This window comes from Leopardus geoffroyi, chromosome C1 (assembly GCF_018350155.1).
Source record: "Leopardus geoffroyi isolate Oge1 chromosome C1, O.geoffroyi_Oge1_pat1.0, whole genome shotgun sequence".
Classification (NCBI taxonomy): domain Eukaryota; kingdom Metazoa; phylum Chordata; class Mammalia; order Carnivora; family Felidae; genus Leopardus; species Leopardus geoffroyi.
In genome coordinates this window covers 152986836-153008544 of record NC_059328.1, presented here as the reverse complement: position 1 = coordinate 153008544, position 21709 = coordinate 152986836, and the positions used below count along the sequence as shown (strand labels likewise).

The 21709-nt window shown below is 37.1% G+C and overlaps 2 long non-coding RNA genes across 4 annotated transcripts in view; one reads left to right on the top strand and one right to left on the bottom strand.

Moving 5' to 3' along the window:
- Window positions 1–3821, top strand: part of LOC123598997 — a 5970-nt gene extending 2149 nt beyond the window's left edge. For all 3 annotated transcript variants that reach the window (XR_006712920.1, XR_006712921.1, XR_006712919.1), the window contains one exon: window positions 1837–3821. This is a non-coding gene — a long non-coding RNA (uncharacterized LOC123598997). The remainder of the gene's footprint in view (window positions 1–1836) is intronic.
- The window catches only part of LOC123598998, a 44537-nt gene that overhangs the window by 10866 nt on the left and 11962 nt on the right, over window positions 1–21709 (bottom strand). The window lies entirely within an intron of this gene.

Below are 21709 nucleotides of genomic sequence, written 5' to 3'. Positions count from 1 at the left end.
TTTTACATTAAAGACTGCTGGGTACTGAAGTTCCTCTAGTGAGCAATACATCCCTGGCATTTGAAAAGAATGAGCTGATCGGTGTACCTAAATGAATATGGAAAGGGAGACCTGGAATGTTCTAATGATATTAGTGAGGTTTTTCTCAAGCTTAGGGGATGATAAGCCTGTTAAGTGTGTTCAAAAGCTGTGTGATTTGGTAGGTAAGGCCCTAGATTAGAAGTCCTAAGACCTATACTCTGCTCGGTATCTTACCACTGACTAGCTGTGTGACCTTGGGTAAGTAATTTACATTTGATGAAAACGAGATTGTAGAATGACTGAAATATGGAATATCAGGATTCATTAGGCTGCATCAAAAAACACTCTGAATCAATTGCAACCCTCTCATGAGATATATTGGTAACAAACACAGGAGAGAAAAGATTATTTAGGACACGTTCATTTTATTCTGGTAGAGTGGATTAAGAATTATAACCTGGAATTTATTTCATTCATTTTTAGACTTCCTGTGTGACCAGAGGAATGTCACTGTTATTTCTATATCCTTGCTATGTACTTTTCATATAAATGAAAAAACAGTAAATGGTAACTTCCTTGGGGGTATTTATAACATTGCACCTATAGGTTAGGTATCTGAATAATCATATAAAGTAGGTAATATTAGCTTCACTTTTTTTTATCTATTCATTTTGAGAGAGACAGAGAGGGTGAGCAGGGGTGGGGCAGAGAGAGAGGGAGACTGAAAATCTCAAGCAGGCTCTGCACTGTCAGCACGGAACCCAATGTAGGGCTCGAACTCACAAAACCATGAGATCATGACCTGAGACGAAAGCAAGAGTTGGACATTTAACTGACTGAGCCTCCCAGGCGCCCCGATATTAGCCCTATTTTAAAGATGAAGAAACTGAAGTTCAAAGTTTAAGGAACTTGCACTAGGATTCATATGTGAGTAGCTCTACTGGGACTTGAACCCAACTCTGTGTGGTTTTAAAGTCTACATGTCTAAGCGTGTTTGGGGATTGAGTTCCATTTCTAGAAAGCATGGCGATACAAACTGAGTCTGTGTCTATTCCATCTCTCTCTGGCTGCAAGGCTTTAGTCCTATTCATCAGTCTCTCTTTCTTTTGCCTACTTACCATGTTTATAAAATCCCATAAGGGAGAGCAAGGCTTAACTTCTATCACATTCGAAACTGCTCAGCCTAACAGACAACATCAGCCCAAAACTGAGGCGCTGTCCTTAAAGAGAAAAACAGCTTTCTACTTAATTTGTTGAGATTAAGCATAATATTCAAAAATTTCTGTGCCTATCGGTGAAAATCTGGATATGTCCACAGACATGTTCTTGCCCCCTCTTGATGAAATATATTGTGAGCAACACTCCTTCAAACACATGTGTGCTCATACATGTGTGCTCACCCCAAGTGCTCTTGTGCACAATTAAGCTAAAGCATGCTGGCCTGAGGCAAACACTGTTTTGGTACCCACAACCGTATCTTTAAAAAGATTCTTTGCTCCTTCAGGGGCAATCCTTTTCCTGTGAGGGAATAAAGCCGGTCAATGTTTAGGGACAAAAGGGGGACCAAGAGCTTTCAGCATGGGCTCCGCATTGCTAGATGAAAGTGCGGAAGGAAGAGGTGAAGTCAAGATTTAGCAAGGGGATTCCCAGAAAGCAGTGATGAGGGAAGACAGTGTGCAAGTCTAAGAAGCAACTTTTAGGCAGGGAAAGATTCCCTTCGCGTTGAAAGAAAAAGAAACGCACGCAATGTGTCTTCTTCTCTTGTGCTTCTTGTATTTCTTTCTTATATATTTGTCACCTACGTTTTGATGCAAGCATCCCACTAGCTTCTGTACGGGCCCACCTGAAGCACTCCTGAGAGATTTCACTCGAGCTATTCCAGCCTGTCCCCCGCGTGAATAAGCACAGGTCGCCCACTCAGCTAGTCTCTACTCCAAGGATCGCGTTTCAAACTCTGTCGACAGGAATCAAGGAATCAAGGTATTTTCTTTTTCCCTGAATAACTGGTCAGTTCTACTCTTCTCCGGTTCTTCTCTATAAGTGAGGACTGTGCTACCAGCCTGTGGACTCACCATTTACAGATCTTTTTTTTTTTCCACTGAGATTTTGCATGGTCATGTAATTGATGCTATTATAATTTCCCCTTTAAGGTCTGTCTCCACATCCACATTGTAAGCTCCTGTAAGCCAGTCTGTCTCGTATATCACCGTATTCCGAGTGCCCAGCACAGTACCTTGAGCCCTTCAGGACACAAAACGCGTTAATAATCTTAGGTGGGCGAGAGAGGAGCAAAGAAATAATACTAATGGATCCCTTAGTAAAATCCAATAGTAAAAAGACCGAGAGAGGGAAAGCTACATGGAGATGTACTGGAAAGAGGAGCTCCAATGTTTTTAGGAAGAGATCAGTGATAGAGAAAACTCTGGCTGTGGGTGACTCAGATCAGGCCCCTTGTCTCTTAACCATAGAGAATACGACTCCGAATATGTGAATATTGAGGACTGAGTAGTTGGAAGATGTTAAAACTGGTTTCGACATTAAAAAAGATTAGCAAAGAAGATGAAAACTATAAAAATATATAAAACTTAAGTTGTTTCTTTTCTCTTTTCCATCTAAATGAGTAACCATTAATGCCTGAAAAGCAGCAACAAACCCGGTATCATGTCATTGTATGTTCGTTAATTTTGAAGTGCTCTTCTTTTGTATGCAAAACACAATTCGATATAGTCTGTTGCCCATGTTGCATAATTACCTAATCCTACCTAGGGGGAAAAGTAAAACTAGACAGAAAAACTAAAGAGGAAGTTAAGGATACATCAGCATCCACGATTCCCAATTACAACTGAAAACTATTTGAATATAACTCAATATTATTTATTGATCTATATACTATGGGGGCGATTTCTCAAACTACATACTATTTGGTAAAAGTCTGCCAGGAGTCAATCTGTAAGTCTGTGACAGTTCTGTTCTCTACCAGCATCACAAAGAAAGGGTCCAGGGTGCTTAGAGTTCCCTGAATGAAAGGCACTGTACAAGTAGAGAGTGGTGCATGTATTATTAACCTTCCTGCGCTTGTTTCCTCATCTGTAATATGGGGTTAATGACATTTCTGTACCTCACAAGAATGTTGTGCGAATTAATGTTTGTAAAGCCCTTTAAGATCCACGGATGAAAGATGCCATAAAAGTCCAAAGGTGGTAATATTATAGTTATTGAAACTGGAAACACCAATAATGCTGGGAACTGAATATATATTTGGTTGCAAGGCACCCCGTGTATTATGAATTCACAGGCACTTACAGAACCTCACCGTTTCAAAATTAATGTTTTTATACATATATATATATATATGATAAATCCCGAAGAGATATTACATATATGTGATAAGCCAAATGAATGTAATTTGTTCGTAAGTGGCAAAAACACAGTAACGGAGTCCACGTTTCTTCCCTGTCTCTTTCTAGAAAGCACTGTAGTAGAATACGTTGGATCTGTACTTGAAATTATGTAATGTTAGAACGGTCTGTTTAGAAGGAGGCAGTAAATGGCATGTTACAAATGCTAACATGATTTAATGAAATCATCTGTACCTCTCGATACTGCTATATTTTTCTATACACTTTGAATCTACTTAGTTTATAAATAGCAAAAAACACGTAATAGCAATCTTTTTGAAACTGAAAAAGACAAATTATCATTTGTCACCTGTTTGTCTGAACTAATTCTAATGTGGGCTTTAAGAATTTTTCTAAATGTTTAAAAAGGCATTTTAGGGGCGCCTGGGTGGCTCAGTCGGTTAGACGTCTGACTTCGGCTCAGGTTGTGATCTCGCGGTCCGTGAATTCGAGCCCCGCGTCAGGCTCTGTGCTGACAGCTCAGAGCCTGGAGCCTGTTTCAGATTCTGTGTCTCCCTCTCTCTCTGACCCTCCCCCGTTCATGCTCTGTCTCTCTCTGTCTCAAAAATAAATAAGCATTAAAAAAAATTAAAAAAAAAAATAAAAGGGGCGCCTGGGTGGCGCAGTCGGTTAAGCGTCCGACTTCAGCCAGGTCACGATCTCGCGGTCCGTGAGTTCGAGCCCCGCGTCGGGCTCTGGGCTGATGGCTCAGAGCCTGGAGCCTGTTTCCGATTCTGTGTCTCCCTCTCTCTCTGCCCCTCCCCCGTTCATGCTCTGTCTCTCTCTCTCTGTCCCAAAAATAAATAAACGTTGAAAAAAAAAAATTTTAAAAAAAAAATAAATAAAAAATAAAAAATAAAAAGGCATTTTACTAAATCACTATAATACGAAAAAGGAGGAGAAAGTAAGTTTTCCAATACGGCAGCGGCATTTTTAAAATATTCAAATATCTCATGAAATATATACATATATATATATATATATATATCCACTCACTCACTTAACACTTCACTCATTCTTAATAGTTGTGTTTATTTTTGCCATACATAATATAATAATTCAAAAATACAAAGTGTAGACACATGTGAATGTGAATATATGTTTACATGTAGAGAAAACAGGCTGGAAACACGACACCATTCCATTACCAAACTTCATAATGACTACCCCTAGGAAGTGGTTTGTCATTAGGGGAAGCGCAAAAGAACTTTCATGTTTTATTTTACACCATTCTATACTGATTGGTTTTGTTACCAAAAGCATATAAAACTTTTTAATTTTTAAAAGCCATATACACAGAATGAAAGACTGTTTGAAAGACTAAAAAACGAAAGTGAAGATTGGTGAGATAAAACTAAAGAATTAAAGTTAGAATTTAAGTAACACACTAAATTTATTGTCAAACAGACTGAAAAAGAAGGACAAACAGTTAAAGGGAGGATTCATTACCCTTGATCATAATTTAGGAGAATTAACAAACACATCTGTTTTTGTTTTTTCAAGACACATCTTAAAGACTTTTTAAGATTTAATTAGAAGGAATGCAATTTTGTCTTTTAATCCATTGAAGCATGATTTTCAACTAAGTAGGAAAAAGGTTAACTTCAATGATAGTGGCAAGCAGTCAAGGAAAAACAACAGAGTTCACAATTAAGTCAAGGAGTCAAACAAACGTTATATTTAGAAAGTCAAGAGCTTTGTTTTGGCTGTTTTAGAGGTTTTCTCCAATTTATGGGAGGTTCAAGGTTACCTAGCTCAACATCCAGAGCTCAAAGTCATTGCAGAGTTTATTCAATATGAGAGTTCAAAGATTTAAATGTGTATTACAATAGAAAAATGTGAAACCTGGGACTGCTGACTTTATAAGTAAATTATAGCAAACAGTCACATGGACCAGCATATCTCTAGACAGCTAAAAAGCAGAAAAAGCTATATTTAGAAATTTAAAATCAGGGAACAATAAAACATGTTTAAGGTCTTACCAAAAATTGTAAGTTCTTATACGCATATTTATAAATAAGACACTTACTAGAAATTTGAATAACAGGTAAATAGAATTGAGAAATTATGTGACCTGAATTCCATTTCATCTGCTCTAATAACCATTATATGATTTTTTGTTTTACCTCTACTCTTTACTTTTGGTTTCATCATATCATTTTTTTTTAACCTACAAACTCCTTGGTTAATATCTGGCAAGACTGTGGTGCTATAGAAATGCAATAAGCCAGTGATATTTTATTTAACTTTTTTATTTTGATTAGTTACACAGATATATTGACCTCTTGATTTCCTTGGAATCGTCTAGAATTTCTTACAGATAGGTAAATAACATTGTATGTCACTGTCATTACTGATTTCCAGCAGAATGTATTAGACTGTAATGAAGTGATCAGTTCCTGGCAGAGTGTTTAGTAAATGATAATGGCCAACAAACACTAATGAATTAATGAATTAAGTAGATATAATGCTTATAATGAAATTAATTCATTGGCTTACTTTTATGAAGCCTGTTGTAGAAAAATGTTAACTCCTCTGAGGTCTACAGGTTTCCATTCAAGTTACCTCCTTTTTCCTTTTTTTTTTTTTCATTAACAAATTTAAGTTTTCTCATGTAGAGAAACTTTGTGATTAGTCTATCATTACTGAACTTCTCTCTCCAAGGAAATGAAAAATACAATGAATACCAAAGGACAGATCTTTTTCCTTATTTTTTTGTCCTTTTTTTTCTTAAAGTTTATTTATTTATTTTGAGAAAGAAAGAGCGCAACAGGGGGAGGGCAGAAAGAGAGGGAGAGAGGGAGAATCCCTAGCAGGGATCTGTGGGTCAGTGTGCAGAGCCCGCTGCGGGGCTCCAACGACTGAGCTGAAGTCAAGAGTCGGGAAGCTTAACCGAATGAGTCACTCAGGCGCCCCTCATTTGTCCTTTTCTATCACCTTCACTAATTCTGCTTTCTCTGTCAGTCCCTGGCCTGGTTATTCCTAAGGTTCTAGCTATAATTTTCCTCTCATTCTATACTTGCTTCTGGCTTCTGTGATTTCCTTCAGACTCCTCAGATGATACATCCCATCTCAAATATTCAACTACATGAAATGTATCCTCAATCATGTTCACTTGTTCATTCATTCGTTCATTCACTCTTTTACTCATTCACAAATTAGTTTTGACTCCAGATTTGCCCCCATTTTTTCTCAATAAAGCAGCCACGTAATGCTGCAATTCAAATCACGTCAGTTCCCGCTCAAAACCCTCATGATATTCCATTTCACTTAGAGTCTTTAACAGTAGTCTACAAGAACCTAAGTTATCCTTCTCCCTCTTAAATCCCTGATTTCATCTAATATTACTTCTCATTCATTCTGCTCAGCCACCTTGATGTACGAACACAATGTCCAGTCCTGCAAGAACATTTACACTGCAGTCTCTTTGGGGAACGCTCATCCACATGGCTTAGTCTTTACCTTCTTTAAGCTTTGGCTTAAATGATACCTTCTCAGCATGACTTCACCTGTTCATTGCATTTAAAAATAAAATTCTTCAACTTAAGTACTTCCTATCCACCTCTGTGCGTGCCTTGTCTTCTTTGCACCAAACACCCTTTAACATAAAGACTGGCCAACAATGGCCTGTGGACCAAATCTAGTCTGCCACTTGTTTTTATAAGATTTTATTCCAACAGCCTAGCCCATTCTATTTTGTATTGTCTATGGTTTGTTTTGTGCTACGATGCTAGAGTTGAGAGTTTCCAACAAAGACCAGCTGGCTTACAAAGTTTAAATTATACACTACCTGCCTCTGTACAGAAAAAGTTTGCCAGCCTATGTTCTAATGTATCAAAGAGCAGGCAGGGACTTGTTTCTGTTTTGTTCACTGCCCCTAGAACAGTGCTCAGCACACAGCAGGCACTGGAAAAACATTTGTAAATAAATAAATGAATCTCCTAATATGTGCCAAATACTGAGCAAAAGTTTTGCTTTTCATACACTGCCCATGCAATCCTACTACATTTTCCTGTTCAATTTGTTTCTCCCTAAGTACAATAACACAAAGTCAAAAATAATGAAAGCTAAATAATATTGCCTCATTCCTTAAACCTCAAACATCCCTTTATTTTTTACTTTCAACCAATGACATTGCTCCATTTTTATTTGGACAAATAGAAGCAGTGAGAAAACAACCACAACACATTCCAACAACTATCTATGCCAACCTATTTGCATGTATCCCCATGTATTTGTATTCCTCCATGTTAAGTGGATGACTAGTCTCATATCCCTTAACAGTTAAATCTCCTTTTTTTCTATTCTCCCTAATAGCAAAACTCATCATAAAATTCTTTATACTTGCTGTTGCCACTTAATCACTTCTCATTCTTAACTCACTATAAGACTTTCATCCCCACCATGTCAATGAAGGCTCACTTATCCAAGTTGTCAACAATATGTATTTTGCCAAATCCAATGAATGATCAGTTATCAGTCTTCATGTTACTTGACCTCTAAGCATCTGGCAGAATTGACCATACCTTCCTTCCTAACATACTTTCTTCTCTATCTATCTAGGACACCACATTCTTCTGTTCTTCTTCCTATTTCATGACCTATTACTACTCAGTCTCTTTTACTTCCTTCCTGATCTCCAAATGTTCCGAGCCTCATCCCTGTCTCTCGCTCTCTCTCTCTCTCTCTTTTTTTTTCTAATTCCTTAGGCCTATCATCTATTTCTATAAAGTTTATTCTCATGCTTTTATCAATATAGACTCTAGCAGAAAAACAGAAAATAGCACACTGTATGTGGGTAATGTGAGGAGAGTCTAATTAAGGAATTATTTATTTACAAGGTGCGAACATGGCATGGAATACGTAAGGGATAAGACAGTACCATGGAATAAAGAGCAGCAGAGTTCTGTTTTGCAATGGTGTACAGGACCAACTTTAACTGGCTTATGAGAAGAGACTCCTATTAAATTTTTGGCAGTTTGCAAGTCCGTTGTCAAATGCAGCCATTATTAAAAATTAAACTATATAAACTTACAATTAAATAAATATTAAAAGTAAAAGTCATAAATATTAAAATCCATCATTTCTCAATTATTTTACTACAATTTTCTATTACACATGTTTCTTCAGGTTTATGTGTATTATAACTGTATGACAGAAATAATATATAATACATTACTTCACATCTCTTCTCAACTTTACATTCAATGATACCATACTGGTAGCTTAAAATGGGCCACAGATAGAGAATTTATACCACAGAAATTAGCACAGACTTGACAAAGTGATGGAGAAAATGTTAATAATACAGATTATACTTAAAACTGCTTCATGTCTATAACCATTACATTAGAAATAATAATTTAAAAACTTGGTAATATATTCTTCCAGTAGTCAAAAACTATTAACTGATTTACTTAATAAGTCATTCACATCATTTACAAAGTCCAAAATATGCTTTTTCGTTTCACTTTCATTGTAAGCATTAACATAAATGAAAATATCAACCAAAATTCATATTGGATCTGCACTTGCTTATCAATCATAAGAGTTTGGCAAAAATCAACAAAATTCTCTATGAAACTCAATCTCTGGAAACTCTGGCTACAAGAAATTTATTGTACTGCATATTTCATTGTTATTTGTAAATTGTGTTATACGTGTTCTTTATACTGGAAAAATTTGTAACACACTTCCACACTTATCTTTTCATCTATCTGTGTATACATATGGTTTTTAGAGACACGGCTGTTAAATATTTGCCAACATACAACTCTTCTGTAACCTTCCTGAGGCCTGAGGGAGCAAGGAGAATAAGCGTTGAGAGGAAACTCAAGAAGAAAGAACTATGTAGAGGGGGCCATCTAATAGGAGCTATGATTTTTGGTAAAGGGATGCAGAATGTCTTTAGTGAAGGGTTAGAAAGAAAAGAGAGATGAAAATAAATACTTTGACCTCATTCCACTTTCTCCTTCCATCTCTCACCAAGGTTCCTCATTTGGGCTGAACTCAAGTAGAAGCCAAAGGGCAAAAGAGCATTTGCCTGCTAGAGCACAGAATGCTATGGAAAATAGTAGAGTGGATGTGGAGGGGCAGATGGAAGTTATTCAGAACAGTCCACCCCTTCTGCATCTCAACATAACATTGAGCTTAAACAGGCAGAAAACTTGTGGCCCAGAGACAGCAGTTACATGTAATGGGCTAGGTAATAGTCCCCAGAGACAGTAGGCCCTAATTCTTAGAAACTGTAAATGTTACCTTATTTAAAAAAAGAGTCTTTGCAGATTTGGTTAAGAATCTTATCCTATGGGGCGCCTGGGTGGCGCAGTCGGTTAAGCGTCCGACTTCAGCCAGGTCACGATCTCGCGGTCCGTGAGTTCGAGCCCCGCGTCGGGCTCTGGGCTGATGGCTCAGAGCCTGGAGCCTGTTTCCGATTCTGTGTCTCCCTCTCTCTGACCCTCCCCCGTTCATGCTCTGTCTCTCTCTGTCCCAAAAATAAAATAAACGTTGAAAAAAAAAAAATTAAAAAAAAAAAAAAAAAAAAAGAATCTTATCCTAGATTATCTGGGTGGACCCCAAATGCCACCACAAATGTCCATATAAGAAAGAGGGGCAGAGGGAAAATTGAAACATTCATAGAGGAGAAAGCTATGTGAAGACAATAGCAGAGATTGGAGCGATGCAACCACAAGCCAAGGAAAGCTAGTAGTGACCAGGAGCTGGAAGAGGCAAGGAACAAAAAGATCCTATTCGAGAGCCTCTGAAGAAAATACAGACTTGCCACCACCTTGATTTTGGCCCAGTGTTATTAATTTTGGTCTTTTGGACTCCAGAACTGTGAAGAAATAAATTTCTGTTGTTTGCCAACAACACCCAGTTTGTACTAATTTGTTATAGCAGTCACAGGAAACTAATACACCACACAAAGTCCCATCAGATACCATATTATCAACTGGAGCATATCAGTTTGGTCATACTCCCACCTGATATCTATATTAGCCATCGTGAGTGTTATTCATATAAAGCAGTAAGGGGTTTGGGATAGTCACATAAAATAGTTGCTACATTCTCGCTTTTGTAGATACATCTGAGACTTAGGTTGGAACATGTCATAAGGAACTTTTTATGAGATCACAGGTGTGAGTTGAGGAAAAGGTTGCAAAGCAATTCAAGTCAGTACAATAGGAATCTGAGCCACTCTGCTTCTGCAGTTTATCTCTTCTAGACTTCCATGGTATTATTTATGCCATGCCCATTTTATAATAGAATTGTTCTGTGTACTTTCAATTCTATGGTTCCATGAGTTAGATAACACCAATTAAAGATGGGCAATTGGGTACCATAGTACTTTGATACCTATGGCAAGGTGTTCAGTTTCTACCAGATCCAAGAGCAAGTGAATGATGGCTAATGTCTTCAGATATTAGTTTGTTAGCAGAAGACGGCATGGCCTTACTCAAAAATTCTATTGTCTACACTGTTTCTGCTACTAGGAATTGCCAGAGGTTCCATATTGAAGGTAAACGAGCTTATTACTCAGTCCACGTAGTTTAGCCTCCTGGGGCACAGAACAAAGTAAAGAATGGAGGGGATGTGTCAGTCAGCCACAGATACTTCTTTTATTTGTTTGTTTGTTTATTTATTTATTTATTTATCTATTTATTTTGAGAGAGAGAGAGACAGAGAGACAGAGATAGAGAAGGAGTGGGGAAGGGGCAGAGAGAGAGGGGGACAGAGGATCCAAAGCAGGCTATGTGCTGACGGCAGAGAGCCCGATGTGGCATTTGAACTCATGAACTGCAAGATCATGACCTGAAGCGAAGTCTGACACCTAAGCAACTGAGCCACCCAGGTGCCCCTACCACAGACACTTCTAATGCCATTAGGTTTGTTAGGTCATAATGCCAAGGTGTAAAGTTTTTCTTGCTATGAGGCCCATTCAAATCTTACAACTTCAAGGTTGCCCACTAAATACATGACAGTAGCATGCCTAAATGTTTCCTCCAAAAATCCAACTGGGTTCCTTTCATTGTGATAGTGCAGCAAATCAGCTCCATTTTAAATTGGATCTTCTGACATGTCCCAGACCCCTGGACTTCTAGCAACCTCACTAAAGTGATAGTGTTTTCATGAGATCTATCTCCAACTCTGGTATATATGTTGCTTACTTTTTTTTTTCCTTTTCTACTTGTTCTCCGCCCCCCCACCCCCCACTCCCCTCAGAGAATATAGGCAGTGATCACACGTCACTTACACTTAAGGTGTCTTCTTCTCACTTAACAAGTCTAATGATCATACTATTTTGTGAAATATCAAATTAGTCAAGTTCTCTCTTCACTATATTTTGACAGAGGTGAGCAGGCATAGGTTAGGCCAAGAAAGTAAAGGTATATTGATATCCCTGCCTTGCAAAAGAAACTGCTTCTGTTTCTGTTTACTAATAAAGGAAAGGGGAAAATGCATTCGTTAAGTCACAGGTGTCAGGGGCTATACTGATTTCCTCCAGTGAAGATACGACATTGGGAACATCAGATCTGATTGGCATCATCACTTAATTAAGTTTCTGGTAATTTATCCTCATTCTCCAAGACCTATCTGACTTTCACATCAGCCCCCAAGCAAGTGAGAAAAATGAGGATATTATAGGATTCACCATCTATGTAATTGTTCAAGTATTTGGGGTGGCACATCCCCTTTTTGATGAAGTATTGCTTTTCGTTTATCTTGGCAAAGGAAGACACAGTTCCAGGGGCTTCAACGTTGCCCTTATTCTGCAGTAGAACTCACTTCATATCAGGAAATTCTATCATAATGTTTTCCTATTTTTACTATGCATTTTTGGCCTGTAGGAAAAAAAAAAAAGTGGATCTGAAGTCCCTCTGGATACTTTCTGAAATGGACTTGGACCATCTGATAACAGAGAATTTATTATCAGATCTTCATAAATCCCAACCCTGGCCAGTGGATCTCAGTGGTATTTCAGGACTCCAGGCATTAGAATTATTGAGAAGAGATATTTAATAACCCCTAAAGTCTATCTCCCCCTTCTCCAGTGCAGTGGTTCTCAAAGTGTGGTACCTAAACCAGCAGCATCAAAATCACTTGGGAGATTATTAGAAATATAAATTCTGGTGTGTCCACCCCAAACTTACTAAATCAGTAGGACCTAGAAAAATATGTTTTAAAAGCCCTCCAAGTGATTCTGATGCATGCTTACGTTTAAGAACCACTGCTTCAGGAACTATCAATTAAATAGCTACAAGTACCTCCGAAACAGATGTGGAGGAAGAGTCATGATATATATCTGTGACCCTATTGCCAGGTCATTCCTTTAAAGGTCTGACTACCTTCTCAAATAAAGGCCTCTAAGTCTGTAAAGTAGCTTAAGTCTAGAGACAAGGTAAAAAGAAGTAAATCCCCATTATTGTAATTCGGGTTAATTTTATGTCTACTAGGCCTAGGGTTTTTCTCCCTAGATATACCAAGCAGCTCCTCAGTTAGATGCCCTTTTGTTTCTAAAAACTCTATGATCAATTAGCTGCTGCCAAAGATCCCTGAAAGTCAAATCAGAATGTTTTCTGATTATTACTCCATTCTGATTATTACTCCAGCTATGTGGCTTATTATGATAATTTTATCCACTTTGTGTGTAATAAATAAGCACTCCTACTTGGCCTCGAATTCTCTGGCTTCCTATTATTCCCATTGTCATCATAAAATGCAATTCCATCATTCCATGCCCTACTATAAATGCTGGCATAGAGAGAAGAGCCACCAATGAGCATTGCTTCAGTTTTCAAGGATACTGGTATCTCTCCTTAACAATGGATTCCTTAAGGTCTTGATAAAGGGCATGTTCTCAGGGCCCTCTTGGGTAATTCAAATAAAGACTGGCTGATCTGGTTACACATAATAAACCCATTCTAGTATTCTCATTTTCCCAAGACTTGATTCCTTCCCCTATATTGTGTCAGAGAAGTTATGTTATTCAACCTCTTCAATGTCAGCCACAATTGATTGAGCCCTGGATTCAAGCAGACAACCAAACAGACTATTAACACCACTCCTAGGTGCTCAAGACAACACATTAAATCCCAAATCCTGAGGAATAAATTCTTGTCAACCTAATCCAGCCTTATATTTTTTCTTCCTTGATCTAACACCCATATAATTCACTCCCATATATATTCTCTAGACTCCTGCCAATAGAAATCAATGATATTCTTTAAGTCTTTCATTGTTAGGATATTTCTCCCTCAAAGACCCAGTCTTGTACTTCTCTTTCTGGCTACATTAGAGTCTAATGTTCATTATCAATCTGGAGGCTTTTGAGAGAGCTGGAGGTTGATCCTAGGAAGAATAGGCTTCAGATGGCGAAACTACTACCCTAGAGTCAGTAACTAAAAGGCCGGTTCCCTCAAATACTGGGGGAGAGGTTGCCTCTGCTAGAAAGGCATACAGGAATTCAAAGTTCTCAGCTCTGTTTTTTGTCTGCCCAAATGTCCCAATTCCAGCATATGAGATCCTTCTTCTTCCCACCAGTTCCTTTACCTCAATATAAAAGACTTGATGGGTTTAATTGGTGGTCAAATCTTCAACTGTTATATTCGAGGCATGGAATTGATCCCCAGCTATATTTTATCAGCTTCAGGAGATGAAGGGCTCCTTCAAGCTGCTAGAGACTTGATTTTTCTGTACATGATCACAGCTGGATATTCAATTTCTCCTTTTCCTTTCATATACTCCCTTACGACTATCAAAAGAAGGCAGTTGATGTCACCATCTTTATAATTACCATTATTGCCATAGTGATAACTGCCAAAACCACCTCACTGCAGAACACTTTTCCCACTTTACTGGTGTTAATTTAAACAATCATAATGCCACTGCGTGCCACGGATTAACCATGCCCCATTCCCCACCCTAAACCCCCACCAAGACAGTTATCAATGTACTACTCAAACATGTGAAATATAATCCCAGAATTCCATTTGAGAGTCATTTCCTGGGGCCACTTCTAGTAACAATTACTATATTAGTCTTAATAGACCATAGGGAAGGAGCCTGGGGAATACTGTATTATTTTGTGTCCCAGCAGGAAACAGATGGTGTACTAAAATTAGGATATCAGAGGAGGATTTGATAAACGGTGTTTCATAAAGGGGTGAGCAGGGTGTGAGGAAACCATAAAGTATAATGAAATACGCTATGGTAAGTAACAGCAGGTGGTCTGTTACCACTCCTAGGACTAAAAAGGTAAGGACAGCGGGGACAGCCTAGAAGCAAGAGAGAGAAAGCTGGGTAAAGAGGGACACTTGACAAGAACTATGGCATTTGGTTGAGGGCGTCAGACAACCCATTTTAATATCTTAGAGAAGGAGCCAGGGTAGCAAATGAAACTTCAACTTCTCCCTCTTTCCTCTCCATTGCAAAGGTTTCCCATTGGAAGGAACTAATCAAAAGCCAGAAGTCAAGAGAATCCATTGTCACCTCCTGTGACTAAATCAAGGGGAACTGGAGAAGAAACAGAAGGTATCCACCACAATATCGATTATTTCCAACTCAGTATCTCCAGCCCTAATCTCTCTAATAAGGGCCAGACTTTTATACCCAACTGTCTGCTCAAGATATTCTCTTGAAAACTAATATCTCAAATTAACATATTCAGAATGGAAGTCACTGTTTTGCCCTCCTACGCTTACCTATACCTCACCTGCTCCTGTCTGCCCCATCTTAATGAATGTCACATTTTCCCCTTACTCAATTCTAAAATCTAAAAATCATTTTTCTATTTCTTTCCTCACATCCATCATAAAATCTTCAGTCTAAAATATATCCCAAATCAGAATACTTTGTTACCACAACCATGACAATTCTATTCCAAATAATGATTATCATTCACCTAGACTACTGCAGTAACCTCTCAACTTGACTCCACAGTTCTGTTCTTGCCTTCCTATACTCTATTATCCAAATAGGAATCAGAATGATCTTCTGAAAATGTAAATCAGACCGTTATTACTATCTTGCTAAAAAGTATGTCATTAAACTTAATAGTAAAAATCTAAACTCCTTATCATGGCTGAATATCCTGTATCAGCTAACTCCTATATATCTCTTTACATTCATTTCCAACCACTGGCCTTCTTATTGTTCTTAGAAAATACTAACTTTATTACCATTTTAGGGTCTTTGTATTTACTGTTCTTATTTCTTAGAATGTTTAACCTCCAAATCTTCAACTGATTCTCTTGTATCATTTAATTTTATGACCTTATGTCATCATGTCATCTCATATTATATCCTCAGAAGGTCTTCTCTAACTATCCAATCTTACATAGTACACACCTCTAACCTTCTCTATCCACTTATTTTGGTTTATTTTTTTTCCCATTATCTGTTCCTTATTGTTTCATTTGTTCTCGATCTCCCTCACTAGAATATTAAGTTCTGTAAGTGTAAGTAATGTGTGTATCTTGTTCATTTTCTATCTTCAGTGCCTAGAACAGTGTCCAGTACATAACAGTTACTCAATAAATAGAGTCAAGCACATAATAATACTATTGGGTTTAAAAAGTCCAATCTCCTAAGATAAGCACTTACTGTAAAGTTAAGGAAAGGACCAAGATAAGCCTGGGTAGCTTACTGGTAAGAAGCCCCAGGGTCCAGGCCCTAACAGTCAATTACCTTATATCTGATTTTATTTATTGTGGAGTATTTATTGGGTCTTTCTGTGTGTTCTGAATACACAAATGAATAAATAAATGCATGCATAAATGGAGTGTCTGTTTAGCACGTTCACATAACTATTCTAAAACACTGTTACTCCACATAGCCACTTATAAATTCATCACCTCCCTTTCGCATGCTACTTTCCCCTCTATGTATTTCTTATCTTGGTAATGATATAACAGCCACTCAGTCATTAAGGCTAGAAATTTTGTAAACCTTTAAATTCTACTCAGTTAAGTCACTAACATGGCTCAAACCTATTTTTTCCTTTTCATTTTCTGTAATAATTCCCTGGTTCATGACCTCTTATATGTATGGTTTATTAATTAACATTCACTAATCTTATCTATTGATTTTTTTTAACTCATCATAAAAAGTACTGTTGCAGTTTTTTTCTAAAGCCTGGGTTAGACAACTCTGTGTGTCCAACGTAATCATCCAGATCTTTACTACTTGCATCCTCATATCTTAATCTACCACGCACTTCCTTATTTCCACTTGTCTATACTTCCACCATCTTGAAATTCTCTATTTTCCTTCTTTCCAATTTAATTCTTCACTCATTCTTCAAAGACAAACTCAAGTACTATTTCCTTTATAAAGCACTCTTTAATTGCCCTAGTCAGGCTTAATTGCTCTTCCTCTTTCATTTCAATGCACATTGATTATGCCTCTTTCTTCCTTGAATTATAGTTATCACTATGTCTATCTTGGTTGCAATCTTGAAATTATCTTGAAAGCCACGACTATGTCTTATTTACTCCTTAATTTTCCCAGATTCTTAGGATAACGTAAAGCCAATGTGTATATTAGGAATGAAATATGCATTTCTTTAAGTGGAATTATAAATTGGCATTTTTGCTTCATGCTATTGAGGAGGATTTTTACTGACAAATTCAGAATATTTTTGCAACTTTTCCAGTGACTTCCAAGATGAAACAATGATTTCAAGCATCCAAAGTAGCTTCCTACTTTTTAAAATACTTTCAAAACTACACATTAAATGTCTACAATAGCCTCTTCAATCGCATTGCCACTGATCTCAATTTTTCAAAATTACTAGATTTTTTCTAGCTTTATTGAGATATAATTGATGCATAACATTGTGCAAGTTTAAGATGTACCATATGTTGCTTTGATACATTTATATATTGTGAAATGATTACCACGGTAGGGTTAACACTCCCATCACCTCACACAATTACCATTTCTTCCTCTTCCCCTTCCTCTTTGTCTTCTTCCTCTTCTTCCTCCTCCTCCTCTTCCTCTTTTCTTCTTCTTCTTCTTCTTCTTCTTCTTCTTCTTCTTCCCCCCCTTCTCCTCCTCCTTCTTCTTCTTCAGTGAAAACATTTAAGATTCTTAGCAACTTTCAAGTATACAATACTATATTGTTAACTATAATCACTCACTATTCTGTCCATTAGTTCCCATAACTTATTCATTTTATAATTTGAAGTTTGTGCCTTTTGACCAACATTTCCCCATTTTCCCCAGCCCCAAACCCCTAGCAACCACCATTCCACTCTCTGTTTCTATGAGTTTGGCTTTGTTAAGGTTCCACATATAAATGATATCATACAGTATTTGTCTCTGTTTGACTAATTTCACTTAACATAATGCCCTCAAAGTCCATCCATGTTGTCATAAAAGACAGGATTTTCTTCTTTCTTATGGCTGAATAATAGTCCATCATCAGAGTTATTAGACTGATTCTCTGATTCTTCATGGTAACGGAGACTGGCTCTAATGCATAGGCATATAGCCATGCCAGTTTTCATGCAAATTGTCAGAAATGGTAATGATCAAACCCTAAATAATTAAGGATAATTTATGGTACATCATCTCTCTCACAGTTGAGAATATTAATAAGTTATAGTATTTCTCAAAAACAAACAAAAATGTATGAACTGGCTTCAAAATATTAAATATTAATACAAGCAAGGAATGTATAGTTTATGTGAGTTTTATAGATATTTTGAAGTGATAGACAATTTAAGAGACTCATTTGCCAGTCTAATTTAACAGTCAGAACTTAGGGTTCCTTAAGGAACAACTGCCAAATGAAAAAATAAATTTTTATTAAATGCAATATTCATTGGAGAACCTCTCTATTAACAATGAAGCATTGCTATTTATAGGACAATTTGTGCCTGTGTACCTGCATATACAGTGTTAAACCATTCAGTGTAAATTGATAAGAGTCTCAATATGGTATCTTTAGCTATATTCATCCTAAAGTGCTAACACAGACTTCTAGGTTTCCTTGATCCATAACAAAGGTTGCTGAACAAGGGTCTTAGATGCCTCCCCTTTGAGTTTTTAAATGTACGATATTGGAGAAGTCAAATCTGGATCACAGGTGACCTTAGTATATAATTCTATATTTAGAAAAAGGTTAATGTCAGGAAATCTATACATGCATTTCAAATTTGGACCATCACAGTTTCTGGAGATAGTGTTCCACTTGTAAACATACATAAAAAATTGCATTGTTTAAGGGGCACTTGGGTGGCTCAGTTGGTTAGGAATCCAACTTTTGATCCTGGCTCGGATTATGATCTCATAGTTCATGAGTTCGGGACCCATGTTAGTGCAAAGCCTGCTTCGGATTCTGTCTCTCCCTCTCTCTGCCCCTCTCCCACTCTTTTTCTTGTTCCCTCTCTCAAAATAAATAAATAAACTTAAAAAACAGTAAAAAAAAAAAAAAAGTATACGCATCTTTTAAAAATCCTCTCCTAGAGTACTGAGAGATTATTGTCAGTGTGGTTCAAAGTATTCTCCTCCATAGGACATATCTACATGTTGGTTGGGAAATTTCCTTCATTAAGAGCTGTTTCAAGGCAGAGCTAGTAAGGCAGAGAAAAACTGTATCAGCTGATGGGTCTTCAAGTGGCACATGTAGGCAACGGATGCTATTGGTTTCTATCAGTGTAAGAATGTTTTCTAGATGTCATAAAAAATTGGCTAACAGGGACGCCTGGGTGGCTCAGTTGGTTAAGGGTCCAAATCTTGATCTCGGCTCAGGTCATGATCTCAGGGTTCATGGGATCAAGCCCCATGTCAGGCTCTGTGCTGACAGTGCGGAGCCTGTTTGGAATGCTCTCTCTCCCTCTTTGCCCCTCCCCCACTTGAATGAGTGCTCTCTTTCTCTCTCTCTTAAAATAAATAAACTTAAAAAATTAGCTAACAAATATGGATTTAATATACCTGTAATTCATGCCATCTAGACGGTTAAGATCTTATGAATATATTATAAATAAGTAATTATTCTAATTTTCATGTCAATATGTTTTAGAATTTAAAAGTGAATTTAATGGCTTGTGAATAGATACTGAGGAGACAGAACTAAAAGTAATGGCTACCAGCTGCTCAATATTATTAAATAACTCAGTCTTGATCCCATAAAACTTCTCTAAATCACTGATATAGTTGATATTTTGCAAAGGTTATGCTTTCCAGTGTAATTCTGGTTAGGTTAATAAAGCTACTCTGATTCAAGTTATAGGTATGGAAACTCCTTAGAACAGAATTAAAAACAAAAACAAAAACAAAACAAAACAAAACAGAGAGGTTATTAAGAGTCCAAGAGTCCATGTACAGGCAAAATAGGTGGGTAGGTAAAGAAAGAGGAAAAGAGAAGACAGAAATAACAGATGGAGAGCAATGAAATTTGTAGGAATGTGTTGAGTGCTACCTGTTGGTAATTTGAAAAATATTAGCAAAACAGACCCCCACCACGAGAAAGAAAGGAACTGCACAAAGCAGACACGTTGCAGGAGATTTAGAATACCAGAACAGCAGGCCAGCTCCAGCATTGCCAAGAAAGCTGGGAAGGCAAGTCTAACAAGTTCTGGAATGCCAGGAATTAGAAAAAGCAGAGAGTAAAAGGACAAATTTTATTATCAGTGTTCTAACAGTGAAGACAGGGTTAATACAGAGTTTTTTGGGGTTTTTTTTTTTTCCCAGGTAAGGGGCACCAGGCTAGTAACCCTGATTTTACTACCAAATAGATCTAGCGTAGGAGTGATAGAACAGACTTCAACCCTAGAGACCCACTCTAGGAGTAGCATGATAGCTCTTTAGAGTTAAGGGAATAGTTGATGGGATGCAAATTACGATGGCTTTTTTTGTGTGATATAAAAACTATACTGGGACCACCAAATGGGATTTAAATTGAGCCAATGCTGCTTAGAGTTGTTATGCTAGTTTTTTTTTTTTTTTTTTTTTTTTTTTTTTTTTTTTTTTTTTAACGTGAAGTATAAGTTAGAAATGTTCCCTTTCACACCAAAGGAAAATGAGGAAAAACATATAAAAACATGTACTACAATGAAAATGTTAAATATATATAATATATATAGGATTTTCTAGCTTATATGTTATATACACAAAATTGCTCTTAAGTATCAAATAGCTGTGGCCAAGTCATCTCAAATAGGTCTGTTTTTACCCATGAGGAGTTTAGTTACTAGTTGGGCATATTCAGGTACTCCGCATTTGGTTCTTGCAACTTGTTTCTCCTGTGAACAAAGGCATTTCATTGTGACTGCTCTCATTCCTTTCTACATAAAATGTTTGTTTACAGTATTACGGACTAAATTGCAGCTTGCTTTCTTTTGCTCAAGTCTGTCACCGTAAAATAAGATGCTTGCCAATGCCAATAAAGCATTGTCTTGTCTTGTAAAGACTTTCAGGATTTGAGTGGAAGCAATAGTAACAAAAAATGGTAGTAAGAACTGAGAGAGATGATTTTACATAACAAATAGACCTCAAAAATCATGACATAAAATTCAAGTTGATAATATGTGGCAAAAAAAGAACACAAGAACAAGGATAATCATTTTTCACTTGCATTTTTGAGAAAAGATGAAGTCATTTAATATCTTACATTATCAAGTATCAAATGACTACTTAGTAAAAAGCTCATTCAAGAAGACAGCCTGAATGAGAACCGTGCTCTAATTTTATGTTTCTATCAGACCCAAAAGAGCTCCTTTCTATAGTCAAAAAGTATGTGTGTAAGATTGGTGCATTACTGGTTGGAGAACAAAATGAGAGTTTGGCTAATGGCTAGCACATTCCTTAAATTTGTAACTGAAGCTGTAAAGTCATTTGGATACTGGATGGTCGATGGCAGGCCTATTTACAGCATAATTCACAGTAAAATAATAATTATGGCATTATTAATGGCCTGCAGTGTCACTTTACATTTGTCTCTATAATGCTTTCCACAGCACCATCAACAGATACACTGAGTAAACAATTTTTTGATGATGAAAATGATCACTTGCTTGATTGACTTGTAGCTTATTTCTTGTACAAAAAAAAAAAAAAAAAAAAAAGAGTCCTTCCATTAGCTGTCTCTTCTTCTAGGAACATGCATCCCCAGACATTTACATGGCTGACTCCTTTGTATCATTTGTATTTCAGCTTAAAGGATGCTTTCTTTGACCACCAATCTAAGCAGTCTCCCCATTACTATTTTATTTTCATTTTCGTACCTATGTCGGTTCGCCAGGGCTGCCATACCGAAATATAACAGACTCAGTGGCTTAAGCAAT